This window comes from Mixophyes fleayi, chromosome 9 (genome assembly GCF_038048845.1).
Source record: "Mixophyes fleayi isolate aMixFle1 chromosome 9, aMixFle1.hap1, whole genome shotgun sequence".
Classification (NCBI taxonomy): domain Eukaryota; kingdom Metazoa; phylum Chordata; class Amphibia; order Anura; family Limnodynastidae; genus Mixophyes; species Mixophyes fleayi.
The window spans coordinates 66,892,358-66,907,512 of NC_134410.1; the positions used below are offsets into that span (position 1 = coordinate 66,892,358).

The window sequence follows — 15,155 nt, forward strand, 5'->3', positions numbered from 1 at the left end:
TAAGGGGTGTATAGTCTGCTACTGATTCCCATGAGTTTACACATATTTTGGAAGATATCACCAGTAAAATGGGTACCTCTATCACTTTCAATGATTCTAGGGATACCGAAACTACACACAAAGTCTTGAACAATTTTCTTTGCAGTGAACACAGCAGTATTAGTGGCTGCCGGATATGCTTCTACCCAACAGGAAAACACATCAATACACACTACCACATACTTTAAATTCCTGCACGGTGGTAATTGGATATAGTCAATTTGTATTACCTGGAAAGGTCCGTCTGTAGGAGGGATGTGGGATGGCTCAGTTGGAATAGTTTTCCCAACATTTTTCCTCAAACAAGTAAGACATGACATTGCTTTCTTACCAGCCTGAGAGGAAAATCCGGGAGCACACCAGTATGCTCTCACCAGTTTGCACATACCTTCTTTACCCAGGTGAGTCAGGCCGTGTGCTGCTTCAGCCAGCCTTGGATAGTATGTTCGGGGAGCTACAGGCTTACCTTGTCCATCCCTCCAGAGTCCTGAGGACTCTTGACCACATCCCTTCGCCTTCCAGACCGCCTTTTCCTGCAGGGAACACAAATCTTGCATTTCAATTAATTTCTGCATGTCTAATGTCTGAAAAACCATCATAGTCTCGGTCGATACAGTCATAGGTTGCCCTGCTGCCCATTTAGCAGCTTCGTCTGCCCTGTTGTTGCCCAATGACACTGTGTCTTCTTCAAAGGTATGGGCTTTGCACTTCATGACGGCTACTGTTCTGGGTAACTGTATCGCTGTCAGAAGTCCTTTTATGTGTTGTGAGTGTGCCACTGGTGTACCTGCTGCTGTCGTAAAGTTTCTAAGACGCCAAAGAGCCCCAAAATCGTGCACTACCCCGAAGGCGTACCTAGAGTCAGTATATATATTGGCTGATTTACCATCTGCCAATTCACACGCTCTCCTTAGTGCTACAAGTTCCGCCACCTGGGCTGAGTGAGGTGGACCAAGGGGTTCAGCTTCTACCACATCCTGATCGTCTACAACAGCGTAACCAGTACATAGCTCTCCTGTCTCTGTCTGTCTATGGCAACTTCCGTCTGTATAAAACGTAAAATCTACATTTTCTAAGGGGGTGTCACGTATGTCGGGCCTTGCAGTAAAGGTCTAATTCAGGTGTTCCATACAGTCATGCATGTCAGTATTGTTGCCTAACTCATCATCAACCAGGGTCTCCTCACCTCCCACCCTTTGTGTCTCTAGAGACACATACGGAAGGTATGTAGCTGGATTTAAGGTGTTACATCGTTTGATGGTGATGTTTGAGGATGCCATCAGGGCTAGTTCCCACTTTGTGAATCTAGCTGAAGAAACATGTCTGGTTTGAGCTGAATTTAACAGAGCTGATACAGCATGGGGTGTATAGATAGTTGAATTATGTCCTAATACTACGTCCTCGCTCTTACCAGAAGAGCCGTTGCTGCTACACTTCTGAGACATGTTGGGAGTGATCTTGCCACATTGTCTAAGTGTGCACTGTAGTATGCTACCGGTCTGCTAGCGTCACCATGTTTCTGTGCGAGGACCCCTGCTGCACAACCATCAGCTTCTGTACAAAATAGCTCAAAAGGCTTTTTATAATCAGGTATTCCCAATGCAGGTGCTCTAGTCAGACTATCTTTAAGATTAAAGAACGCTTGCTCTGACTCCTCTGTGTGTACAACACGTTCTGGTTTTGAGGAAGAGACTAGCTCCTGTAATGGTAATGCCAGAATAGAAAAACCTGGGATCCAGGATCTACAGTATCCACACATCCCTAAGAAAGTACGAATCTGCTTCTGGCTCTGCGGCAGAGTCATGTGTTGTATGGCCTCAATTCTGTCGGTTGTCAGGTGTCTTAGCCCCTTAGTGAGGCAGTGTCCTAAGTATTTGACCTTAGTCTGACATGGCTGTAATTTATCCTTTGCCACCTTGTGCCCTGTTTGTGAAAGATGAAGCAACAACAATTTAGTATCATGTAAACATGACATAAAAGAATCAGAGCACAACAACAAATCGTCCACATATTGAATTAGAACAGACCCATTGTGGGGTTGAAAGGATTGCAAACAGTCATGTAAGGCTTGGGAGAAAATACTGAGGCTGTCAATGAACCCCTGGGGTAGTCTGGTCCATGTGTATTGCACTCCCCTGTAGGAGAATGCAAAAAGGTATTGGCAGTCAGGGTGAAGAGGGACTGAGAAGAAAGCAGAACATAGGTCAATGACAGTAAAATGACTGGCAGACGGGGGAATCTGCATGAGGATGACAGCTGGATTCGGCACTACGGGGAATTGGCTCTAAACAACTTTATTAATTCCCCTTAAGTCCTGGACTAATCTATAGCCCCTCCACCCATTCTTCTTCACAGGGAAAATGGGACTATTTGCTGTACTGGCTGTATGAATTAAAATACCTTGTTTGAAACAGCCTCTCAATAACAGGATATACCCCTAGTTCCACCTCCGGTTTTAATGGATACTGTGGGATTTTTGGAGCTATCTACCACTTTTTAGATTGACCATGACAGGGGCTACGTTTGCCATCAGTCCAGTGTTCTGTCCATCTCTGTTCCATAGGGAACCTGGTATTTCCAGCAACATCCCCTTTACTTGAGATGGACTTTGTTCTACAACAGGAGAGTGTAACATTAACCTTTGAGGGGTGTCCAATATATCCTGTACCTCATGTGCGACCTTCTCCGGTATAGACTAAGAACACACCATCAGAAGTACAGTATATGACACATCCCATTTTACATAACAAGTCTCTCCCTAGCAAGTTAGTAGGAGCCGCTGCAGCCAAGAGAAACGAATGCATAGTATGCAGAGGCCCAATAGTAACTTCAGCGGGTTTAGTTAGAGGATAATGTAACACTTTTCCCGTTACCCCCATAGCTGGAATGGTTTTACTGGTCATCTGTAGATTGAAAGGAGAGGTTATCACAGATCGGGCCGCCCCTGTATCTACAAGAAAAGTTTGTTTCCTATCAGCTATGTCAACTATCATTTTTGGTTCTTTACTCTGACTCTCAGTTAACCTCACTGGCTGTAGACTACAGGTATGACCTGACCCCTAGCGCTGACTATTGATTTCCCGCGCAGCATTTGCTGCTGTAATATGCGCGGGTAGATGTGAGTCTTCTAGTCTATGTGAATCCCTCCTTGGAGGATATCTATGTGACCCTCCCCTCTGTGTATTGAGTCTTTCCTTTTTACAATCTCTCATGTAATGTCCTTCCTCGTTACAGTTGAAACACCTGATCACTTTAGGTTTCTTGTTATATGGGTTGTATGCTGGTGGTCGTGTATGCACCCCTTCTAGAGCCTGTATACTTACCGTCATTAACCTATCACTTTTCTCTTCTCTTTTTCTAAAAAGGTTTTTGTCATGCTCCACAGCAGACTCCCTAAGAGAGTCTACCGTGACACCTCTCCAATTAGGTAATGTGGTTTGTACTCTCGTCTTTAAATTTTCTCTAAGGTCATCCATCAGTACTCCTACAGCTACCTCTCTGTGATGTGGGTGCTCACTTATGTTGGATATCCCAGTAAACCATGTTATCGCTGCTATAGCTCTAGTGAAGTAATCTGCTGCTGTTTCACTATCCTTTTGTTTAATGGTGAAAATCTTACTCCAATTTGCTACTACTGGAAAATAGATGGCTAAGTGTTTGACAATTTGTTCCATATTCTTTTGGTTAATCTCATCAGTCAAGGTGTCATCTTCCTCCAACAAACAATCTTCAATGAATTTTTGTATGTTAGTATTGGGAGGAAGACACGCCCTTAACACTACACGCCAATCCTTATTGGTTGGTTCGTGGGCATTTCCTAAGTCTTTAACAAATTTCTGACACTTAGCCAACTCTTTTCTAGGATCTGGGAATTCAGTCATAATGGAACGTAATTCTGATCTAGTCCAGGGACAATGCATTGTAACATTTCTTAAAGGAACTACACCATCCTTATCCGTTTTCCCATTGGGAACTGATATTGTGCGGACTGGGAACGCACCCTCTGGTACACTAACTTCAGGGGACACTATAGGATTTGCTGGTTCAAGATTTAGAACGCTTTCACTCCTAGTGATCACGCTACTCTCACCTATCTCAGCCATTTTCTCATACTTGCACTGAGCCTCTAGTACACTAACGGCATGGGCAATGGCCGAAATCACAGTGGGTTCATCTTCATTTTCAGATACACTTGATTTAAACTAGCTTAAAACAGGATACAACTTAGCAATTTTTCTATTTTCAGTTTTAACAACGGCTGTACCTACCCCTCCCGCCACATAAGGTGGCGGGGGCGCGCTTGCGCTGAGTTCGCCACGCTTCTCAACGGTTACATCCGCCTTGCGCGCGCTTTTCGCCACGCCTACTTCCGGTTTGCATTCGCTGCTCTGCCACGTGTTACCTTCCATTTACCACAATTTTAAACAATCATTATGTTTATTCCTCACTTTCGTTGAGGTAATCAACCATACTTTATCTTTTACAGTATTTAGTACCACTGCATTAAAACTTCCTATTGTTGGGAAAGGCCTATCACAAGCTTTGGTCATCTTGACCCACGTGTCACAATACACAGTTGCGTATGCACCATATTTCTTACACATGAGAAACCTCGCTGAACCAATAGGGCCTTCCTTAGGCAGTACACTGACCATCTCTAGCGTATGCTTAGCACCCATGTTGAACAATATACCTTCTACCCGGAACACAGACACACCGCAGTGCTCTGTTCCTTCCGGCTAACAATTCCAACTATGTTGCTACAATCACAGCTAGAGATCTTTAATGCTCGGTGAACGTATTTCCTTTAGCCGCGTTCACTCACTTTTCTCGCACCAGGCGAGGATCCCTAATACAGAAATATCACTGTGGGCCCCAAGGGCTATCAGCTCCTCGATACCCTGGCTCAACCACAAAAATCTGTTGAGTTTATTATAACTGGGAGAACAAATATACAATACTATCGATACAATCAACCAGCCTTTCCAATATAATTCCTCCTAGCTGCTTCACCAATTCGCACTAACGGTGCGGTTAGATCGCACTGCCTACCAATACTAATTATTAGCAAACCTTGCGATCTATTGGTAGCGCTTTGCGAAAACCCGTTTTTCGCATTCGGTATACCTGCCCTGTATACCGTCCTTCAGTTGGGCAATCCGCCTCGTCAGACAGCAACTGAGCACAATGAATAATGAACAGTGTATCTACGTTACAACATCACACACTATACACCTTTTCTGCGCAGAAAATCAAAAGTTCCCAACAACAGTAATAATATCTCAGAGGCTTTCACAAGTAATTATACTATGCATGTATAATAACTATCAAAACGATTGTTTAACCACATGGCAAATCTACCGTAAGTTCGCGTACGCACAGCAGGAAATACACATACGCTAAGCAATGCAATACAGTTAAAACGCACAATGACAGTAAAAGAAACAGTTTTCTCTTTTGTCCCTAGGTTCTAGTTAGCGTGCCCTAGATAATGCAAAACGGACATTTGGTTTCACAACACAGAGTAAAATTCAGGTTTTGAACACCATGCGTTCTTACCCGTTTATGACGCGTCTCCACCCTTTGTTGCGGAACCGAAATCCGTTGTCTTGCGTATCATTGGCAACGAAACCTCCAAAGCTCACGAGCCCCCAAATTGTTATGTGCGTTTTGTCGCTAACCAATAACGATTGTCGAACCTCGATTTGTGTTTCCAAAGCACAAAGATTTATTCGCAATAAGTAGAATAAATATGCTCAAGTGAAGTAATAGTAAATACAGCCGTTACTTATCGCAGGCGCTCTGGATCCAGTGCAGTAATTCAATCCTGAAGTCTGGGGACAAGATGTCTGCACTCTGGATCACAAGCTGCTGCTTATATACACAATCAAATAGAGTAATACAATGAAGATGGTATAGCTTGCATCTATTGGTCCAGGTCTCAGGAATGTCCAAGGGGTTGTCAATCATAGGCTGGTTCCTCCATAGGAATCCAAAGGAGGGGGTCATCTCTGCAGGGGGTATGCTCTGCTCTTCCCGCCAAGATTCCTTAGTCTTAAGTAGTTCATAATTCCCTATCATTCATAACTTGTGTATGCACTCTGCGATTCCCTCGCAGAGTGAACCAAACAGTAGGATATGTAACAAGGTTCATTATGATACCACTCATGATGTTATTCCTTCAACCCGTTCCGTGTATTTCACTAATATGCATGTAACTCTGATATAACATATAAATACTACTATATTTTGACATAACTGACTATGTGTTGCAACTACCATTAATGTGTACTATTTTATAAGTATGCGTGTTTGTGCGAATGTATGGTAAAAGACCAATTACTGTTGCTGCCACGTGTAGTGGATGCGTACGCCCTTTCACGCCGTAGCGTGCCCTTGTACGTAGATGCGTACCGTACGCATCTTTTCAGACAAAGACAACCAAGTTTGCTAGACTTTAATTGAAATGACTTTATCCAATTTGCTGACTTCGACACCCCCAACATCCTAAAACTTTGGTGCTGGGTGACCCAGCCCAGGCAATTTATCTGCCCTTTGGTCCCAGTCGGCCCTCAGTGTGATATTTCTGTATTATTGTCAGGCTACCCAGATGTTACAATCTGATGTTTCGCTCAAATTTACTGAATGCACAGCATCACCGTCATCATGCTAGTTCTTTAGAGAGCAGCTCACTCTTTCCCTTCCTTGCATACAATATTACTTTGGTGGGGTCCCATTCCTGGAAACTCACTCATTCTTTGTATTTAGCAAGGCTTTGGCAATCGCAGGATTTTTGACAATCTATTTCTCTGACACACAAGATCTGATGCAAAGCTGTTGACAAAAGTCAGCGGCTGATTAGAGGAGCAGGCACTCCTTTTATCAACATCTGGCTTTCATTTAGAAGTGCTGTGTAAGAACTCTTCTGCTACAGAGAAATCTAGCAGCGCTAAAGATGAATGACAGAGTCCCAGTTACATGTCAGTGCCATACAGTGAATAGAGCGGTCCCAGGGGAAGGACCTGTCCTAAAGCAATATTTGAGGGAAGGGGAGGGGATTTACTAGAAATGTATTTAAAGTAGAGATGCTCACTGACCCCCGTGTTTTGGTTTTGGATCTGGATTACCTTCGGGTTTTGGCTTTGGTTTTGCCAAAACCGCCCTTGCATGTTTTGGTTTTGGTTTTGTTTAGCCATTTTTTTCAAAATTCCATTTTTGGGCTAAAATCACATAAGACGGAATTGTCCTTGGATCATGAAACCAGTTATGGTTCATTAGATCGCTCCACCTGTTTCTTGGATAAGTGAGTGTCACTCACCGGACTGTGAGTGCCATTTCCCGTGTGTTCAGGAACCGTGGCCGTCCGCCATCCTGAGGGTCTGCGCATGTGCAGCCCTTATCAAGCCTTCAGTACCTGTTGCTTTTAATCAGGGCTGCCAAGAAGAATTCAGGGCCCGGGTACAACAAATTCATGGGGCCCCCCTCATAGTGAAGTAAGCCCCAAAATTTTTTTGCGCCGCCTTACGGCGGCGCAAAAAAGATTGGGTATATGGTCATATATTCAGGGGCGTGGCTAGCCAAACGGCAGTGCAAAAATTTTGGGAGGTGCGGTCATGCATTTGGGGGCGTGGCAAACGTGCCATTGGGGCGTGGCTAACATAAAAACCACTAGGCTCTCAATTCGCCGGAGCGTCACATATGTTTAAGCACTCCTGACTTTCAGGACATCTACCACCACAGGGTAGTATACAAACAATGCAGTGTGTACACAAACAGTTCAGTCTTGGCCTACACCTTACATTGGACACAACATTCACCGAAAATTGGTAATGTCCCTACTAGAATCACAACATTTCACACACTGTGCTGCTCTCTCCTACCTGTTCTTCTCACTTTCTCCACCTGTGGCTGCTGCTTTCTTTAGTTGTGGCTTGTCCGGATCCAGAAATGTTGAAGGACCTATTTTGAAAAAAAAATGGCTACATTTAGAAAATTACAGCCAGCCCCAGCGTTAAATCAATAGCACCCACGATTAATAATTAGGCCTTCCTCCAGCTCCAATATTACAATAATGTGCCCCTTCATCATCGCCATGCCTTATGATCACACTGTGCCCTCCATGCTGTTTTTGCCCCCTTCATCTGGCTCCCCTTCATCAGACTATACTATGCTGCTCCCCCCCTTTTTCAATCCCACTGTGCCATGCCTCCCCCCCCCCTTTGTAACCCCACTGTGTCATGCTGCCCACCATTTTTTAACCCCACTGTGCCATGCTGACCCCTGTTTATTAACCCCACTGTGCCATACTGCCCCGTTTTTTAACCCATCTGTGCCCCTCTCATTTTTTCACCCCCTCTGTCATGCTGCTTTCCCATTTTTTAACCCCTCTGTGCTCCCCCCTCAATTTTTAACCCCTCTGACATGCTGCTTTCCCATTTTTTAACCCATCTGTGCCCCTCTCATTTTTTAACCCCTCTGACATGCTGCTTTCCCGTTTTTTAACCCCTCTGTGCTCCCCCCTCAATTTTTAACCCCTCTGACATGCTGCTTTCCCATTTTTTAACCCCTCTGTGCCCCCACTCATTTTTTAACCCCTCTGACATGCTGCTTTCCCATTTTTTAACCCCTCTGTGCTCCCCCTCATTTTTTAACCCCTCTGACATGCTGCTTCCCCGTTTTTAACCCCTTTGACATGCTGCTTTCCCGTTTTTTAACCCCTCTGTGCTCCCCCTAATTTTTTAACCCCTCTGACATGCTGCTTCCCCGTTTTTAACTCCTCTGACATGCTGCTTCCCCGTTTTTTAACCCCTCTGTGCCCCCCCTTATTTTTTAACCCCTCTGTCATGCTGCCCCCCCGTTTTTTAACCCCTTTGTGCCCCCTCATTTTTTAACCCCTCTGTCATGCTGCCCCCCCGTTTTTTAACCCCTTTGTGCTCCCCCTCATTTTTTAACCCCTCTGTCATGCTGCCCCCCCCCCCCCGTTTTTTAACCCCTCTGTGCCCCCCTCGTTTTCCTCCCTTCACTTACCTTTTCTCCTCTCTTGGTCTTCTCTGCTGCTCTGTGCTCCAGACTGACTGAATGCTGGGCATGACATGATGACATCACACCCAGCATTCAGACAGTCTGAATAGAGCACAGAGCAGCAGAGAGGAGGGATGCCGGCTCCGCGATCAGGTGAGTATGTTTTTTTTTTTTTTTAAACTAGCCTGCTCCCCCCACCAACGACCGAGCCCCCCCCCCCCCCCCCCCCCCCGCCAAAAAAAAAAAAAAAAAAAAAAAGGAAAGGAAAAAAAAACGTTTTAAAAAAAAAAATTAAAAAATTAAAAAAAATCAGCAGCGCAAGGGCCCGGGCCGGGCCCCCTGACATGCCGGGCCCGGGTAATTAGTACCCGCTCCCCCCCCCCTCTCGGCGGCCCTGCTTTTAATTGATTGGATGATAAGGCAACCCTCCCTATTTAAACCACCTGTGATCATTACCTGGTTGCCTGATCTTGGAGTCTCATTCCCTATGAGCCTCTGAAGGTGTTCCTGTGTTCCTCGTGTATTCAGCTCCTGCTGATTCCTGTTTACTGCTATTGTGGTTTCCAGACCACTTCAACTCTCCTGTGTTCCTCGTGTCTGCACTCAGCTGATTCCTATCCGCTGCCTCCGTTACTACTACAGAGTTCCTGTTCACTTCAACTCTCCTGTGTTCATCGTGTCTGCACTCAGCTGATTCCTATCCGCTGCCTCCGTTACTACTACAGAGTTCCTGATCGTCTCAACTCTCCTGGGTTTATCGTGTCAGCTCTCCGCTGCCTCCACCTCTACTACTGGATACCAGTCAGCCTCAACTCTCCCGTGTTCTTCATGTTTCCAGTTCCACTTACTACTGCTTCCTGAGTATTGCTTCGTTGATTCTGGATTACCTGATGTGCGCTGCACCAACCTGATTACCGCTTCCACCCTCCAGTGGTCTCTCCTCCTGCCGGCCTTCAGCCGTTCAGGTATCCCTGCACGTCTCTCTGACAGCCTACTCTCCTGAACCGCGGTATGCATACTTTCCATTGACTTTGCTAGTGTATTGCATATCCATCTGGACTGAGTTGTGTTCTCCTCCGGAGCCTCCTATCCACTGAAGCTATTGTTACCATTGACTTTGTTTCCTATTGCCTGGATAGCTATTGTGACTTTGTATACTTCAAGCAGTGCTTGTCAGTTATCGTTGTATTGTGGATATCATCGTGGGATCAAGTTCTGTGTGCCCCGTGTATACTCTGCTTTACATTCATCTCCTCGTGCCCCTCCTCACATATACATAGCAGTGGTACAACTTGCTATACGCAGACCACTGACTTCCCGGTTACCTACTTTCACCTGGATTCCATTCCTTCACTATAGACAGCGGTACAACTTGCTATACGCAGACCGCTGACTCTCACTACCTCCTCGTTACTCCTGGACATTCCTCCTCACTATAGCAGTGGTACAACTTGCTATACGCAGACCACTGACTTTCCTCACATTCCCTGTCCATCTGGTTCCTCGTGTACATTCATCTACTCATTACCAGTTGCTGCTAGTCATAGACTTTCCTTGAGCATTCTCTCACCATCTGCTGTTTCTCCTGTTCCGTTGTCACTCTGCTACCAGAGAACCATAGTACCAACTATATTACTCTGGTAAGTCCATCATCTGGTGATATCCTGGGCAAAGACTCCTAGTGCCCGTGACAGTGAGGTAATTCTACAGCTAATACATGGCAACGATCGCGCCACCTGTTTCTTGGATAAGTGAGGTAATTCTACAGCTAATACATGGCAACGATCGCTCTACCTGTTTCTTGGATATGTGAGGTAATTCTACAGCTAATACATGGCAACGAGCGCTGACTCCCCAGGGATACGTGCTTTTATCAGACACACACCAATCCAGGGTGCCAGACAATGCATTAAAAAAGCCATTGAAATTCACAGCAAAAAGCCAGTTCATCGGTGAGCTTCAAATCAGCCCCAATTCCCACAAAATTATAATCTAGTTAGGTACCTTTCATGTAAAGTGCTGATTACTAACATAACAAAACACGTGTGGGAGAATGTGGCCTCTAAGAGGCTGACTACTAGACACAAAGACATTGCATGGATGGCTATCCAGGGATGTCTGCCTCTCAGGACATTCATGCACTCCCGGAACCTGTGCCAATATGTCCAGTGCCCCTTCTGCATTACCAGAAGGGAAACAGCACAGCATATTGGGACTGCCCCACTGCACAGGTACTGTTGGATGCCTTGGAGCATGAACATAAGGACAGTGTGCCCAGAACTTGCCTTTCATACCATTCGGTATTTTATGGATTATTTCCTGGGACCCACATCATTGGTGCATCCAGGAGGCCTGGAGCCTAATGAACTGCTTTAAGGATGCTATTTGGCTTCCCAGGAATCGCCTCATCTTGAAAAGGGAGAAGATGACCATCCAGGACTGTCGCAGGCTGATCCACATCCTACTAAGAGACTATAACACTATTGACAGTCCTGAGTAAGAGGAAGATGATTAATTTTCTGTCTCCCTCTGCTCCTTCTCCCCCTATGTGTCTGTTTATTCAATGTAACACTGTTGAATTTGCCTGCAAATTCTACAGACAAGCCTGCTTGTCTTCCTATTCATCTTTGACTGTTAGCAATGGAGCACTCATCTGGGTGTATATTAGACCCTATACTTATTAGTGCAAATTCAGAAAAATACAGTTTAATCCCTGCTAGGCCCTCCCTAAACAAGCTAACAATGGGCTTGTTAGAGTAATGGCAGAAACACACATCAGTGCCAGGAAAGATTAATGGTGCAAGATGGAATTGTCCTTGGGTCCTCCCACCCACCCACATATTGGATCTTACAAAGGACATGCACACTTTAACAAACCAAGCACTGCAGCGACAAGGGCTGTCACTTTTGTGGCTAAAGTGCTTGGTTTGTTTGGGCCCCACTAAACCAGCTATCAATGCCCTAAAGGCATGTTAAACCAACAGTGCTGTGAAATGAATTCTACACTGTCAAGATGTTGTCGTCATCATCTTCAACATCATCCTCACCCTCATCAGTGTGTACATCATCATCACAGACTATTAATTCATCTCCGCTGGAATCCGCCATTAGAGAAGTGTCAGTACTTGGATGTATTAGCCAGTAAAGGCCTTCCTCGTGGAATATCTTTTCCACATTTATAGGAAGTAACTTCCTACGTCAATCACTGACAAGGTTCCCAGCTGTGCTGACAACTCTTTATGAGTACACACTGGAGGGTGGGCAGCTTAGGAATTGCAAAGCGAGTTTGTACATTGGTTTTCAAATTGCTTGTTTTTCCTTTCAGTATGGAAAGGGACTGTCTGACATGTCGATTTCAATGAACTCTTGAAAATTATCCTCCACCATCCTTTGCATGTTAATAGTAGGATCGGATGGAGTTATGACCGAGGTCACACTTTTTTTGGTAAAATCTTTCAAACCAGACCAGGGGGTAAATGTATGAATCTCCGGATTCTTCATCTCCGGCGTGTTCAGCCTCTTCAGCGCTTAAATTTAAAGCGGCGCTGCATTGTAAAGGTAAACTTCCCTTTACAATGCAGCGCCGCTTTAAATTTAAACCACAAACCTAATTGCTCGTAAATCTCCTCTAACCAAGGCACCAGGGATGGCCAACAAAGACCCCTCCCTCCCAAAGCCGGATTTAGACCTCATAGGGCCCTAGGCAAGATACCGGTTTGGGCCCCCCCCTACCTGCCGCCCCCCCCAGGGAAACAATCCATAGGAATGCATTTATTTTATTTATTTTTAAAGCATAGATTATATTAACTGTTAATACCTACTAGAGAAGATAGTGCAGACAATGATATACCAATAAATATTAACTTTTAATTGAATCCTTACATAAAACAGAGAAACAGAGCACAAATAATGTTATACATAGCTTTAATTAATTACATTTAAATAATAGGAGTTTTTTCAATAATCTGTTAAAATGATTACTTTTCATTACTCACGTTTGCTGATGAAAAGAAAGGTTATTTCAGTCCCAGACAGTTGATATTATTGGTCCAACTCTGCGCACTGTACCTTGATCCTCCGTATGATGTCACTTCAGTCCCTGCACACCCAGTCCAAGCACACTGGGCCTGTGTAAGCTCTCACAGCTCCCTCCTACAAAAAATGTATTTGGCCAAATAAGTTGAAGTACAGAAGAGAAAAAATGTCCCCTACTTCATCACTTTGATCACTTTTGCTCCTCCTTCACACTGTTTCCCCTTTAGTACACTGTACTCCCTTCATCATCACACTGTGCCCTCCATCATGCTTTTGCCCTTTAATCTTCACACTGTGCACCCTTCACCATCACACTGTGCCCTCCATATTTTTTCTACCCTTGTTTATTTCCACATTTGTGTCATCATGCCCCTCTGCTACATATTTTTGCCATTATGCCCCCTCATGCCCCTCTGATACTTATTATTGCCATCATACCCCATAATGCCCCTCTGATACTTATTATTGCCATCATACCCCCTCATGCCCCTCTGATACTTATTATTGCTATCATGCCCCCTCATGCCCCTCTGATACTTATTATTGCCATCATGCCCCTCTGATACTTATTATTGCCATCATGCCCCCTCATGCCCCTCTGATACTTATTATTGCCATCATGCCCCCTCATGCCCTTCTGATACTTATTATTGCCATCATGCCCCTCTGATACTTATTATTGCTATCATGCCCCCTCATGCCCCTCTGATACTTATTGCCATCATGCCCCCTCATGCCCCTCTGATACTTATTGCCATCATGCCCCCTCATGCCCCTCTGCTACTTATTATTATTGCCATCATGCCCCTCTGCTACTTATTATTATTGCCATCATGCCCCTCATGCCCATCTGCTACTTATTATTATTGCCATCATGCCCCTCTGCTACTTATTATTACTGCCATCATGCCCCCCATATACATATTATTGACATCATGCCCCCCATATACATATTATTGCCATCATGCCCCTCATATACATATTATTGCCATCATGCCCCCCATGTACATATTATTGCCATCATGCCCCCCATATACATATTTTTGCCATCATGCCCCTATATGCATATTATTGCCATCATGCCCCTCATATACATATTATTGCCATAATGCCCCCCATATACATATTATTGCCATCATGCCCCCCATATACATATTATTGGCATCATGCCCCCCATATGCATATTATTGCCATCATGCCCCTCATATACATATTATTGCCATCATGCTCCCCATATACATATTATTGCCATCATGCCCCCCATATACATATTATTGCCATCATGCCACTCATATACTCCCTTAATACCTCTGACATGGCCCCTCCTTTAGTTTACTTACCTTCTATTCTGCTTGTTTACTTCTCCGTTCGATGGCGCGCTGCCGCTGCTCCTCCTCTCTGCTCAGTCAGTGCTCCTCGCCACTTCTTACTGAAAATCACGTCGGGAGTGACGTCATCACGCCCAACGTCATTTTCAGTAAGAGAGGAGAGGAGACTGCCGGGTCCCAACGAGCGGTCAGCTGACTTCTTTTTTTTTTATTCACACTTCTTTCTTTTCGGCATTATTCCGGCGGACAGAGGGGGATGGCAGGCGGAGGGGAGCACCCCTCTGCCTTGCCTGCCCCGCTCACCGTCGGCTCCGACAGGGCCCTCTAGGTACCGCTGGGCCCTAGGCAGTCGCCTATGGTGCCTAGCGGGAAATCCGGCCCTGCTCCCTCCCCATCCATTTAATATCCATCGAGCATGGAAAATTAGACCAATCATTCGACAATTGATGTTTGGAAGCCCAATACACAAATGAGTGTCCCATTATCCAAATCCTTATCTTCTGGCCTCTGAACCGAAGATAGAGAGAATTGGTCAGCTTGAGTAACATAAAGTATCAAATCACTGACTATTAACCGGGATCAAGCAGGGCCAATATACAGTACCTTTATATGTGCAATAAACACTAGGCACACTTTAAACCAAGCATAACCCCGCTCCGGGGATACTTTAATCAAGCGCAAATCCATTGTCGAAGTCAGCAAATTGGATAAAGTCATTTCAATTAAAATCGA

At 44.9% G+C, this 15,155-nt stretch overlaps 1 long non-coding RNA gene across 1 annotated transcript; it reads right to left on the reverse strand.

The window, feature by feature from the left end:
• Nucleotides 1-7,915: 7,915 nt before the first annotated feature.
• Nucleotides 7,916-9,107, reverse strand: LOC142101628 (uncharacterized). The gene is made up of 2 exons (XR_012679085.1): nucleotides 9,067-9,107; nucleotides 7,916-7,998 (listed from the first exon to the last, which is right to left on the reverse strand). It is a non-coding gene; the product is annotated as an uncharacterized LOC142101628 (long non-coding RNA).
• Nucleotides 9,108-15,155: the final 6,048 nt, after the last annotated feature.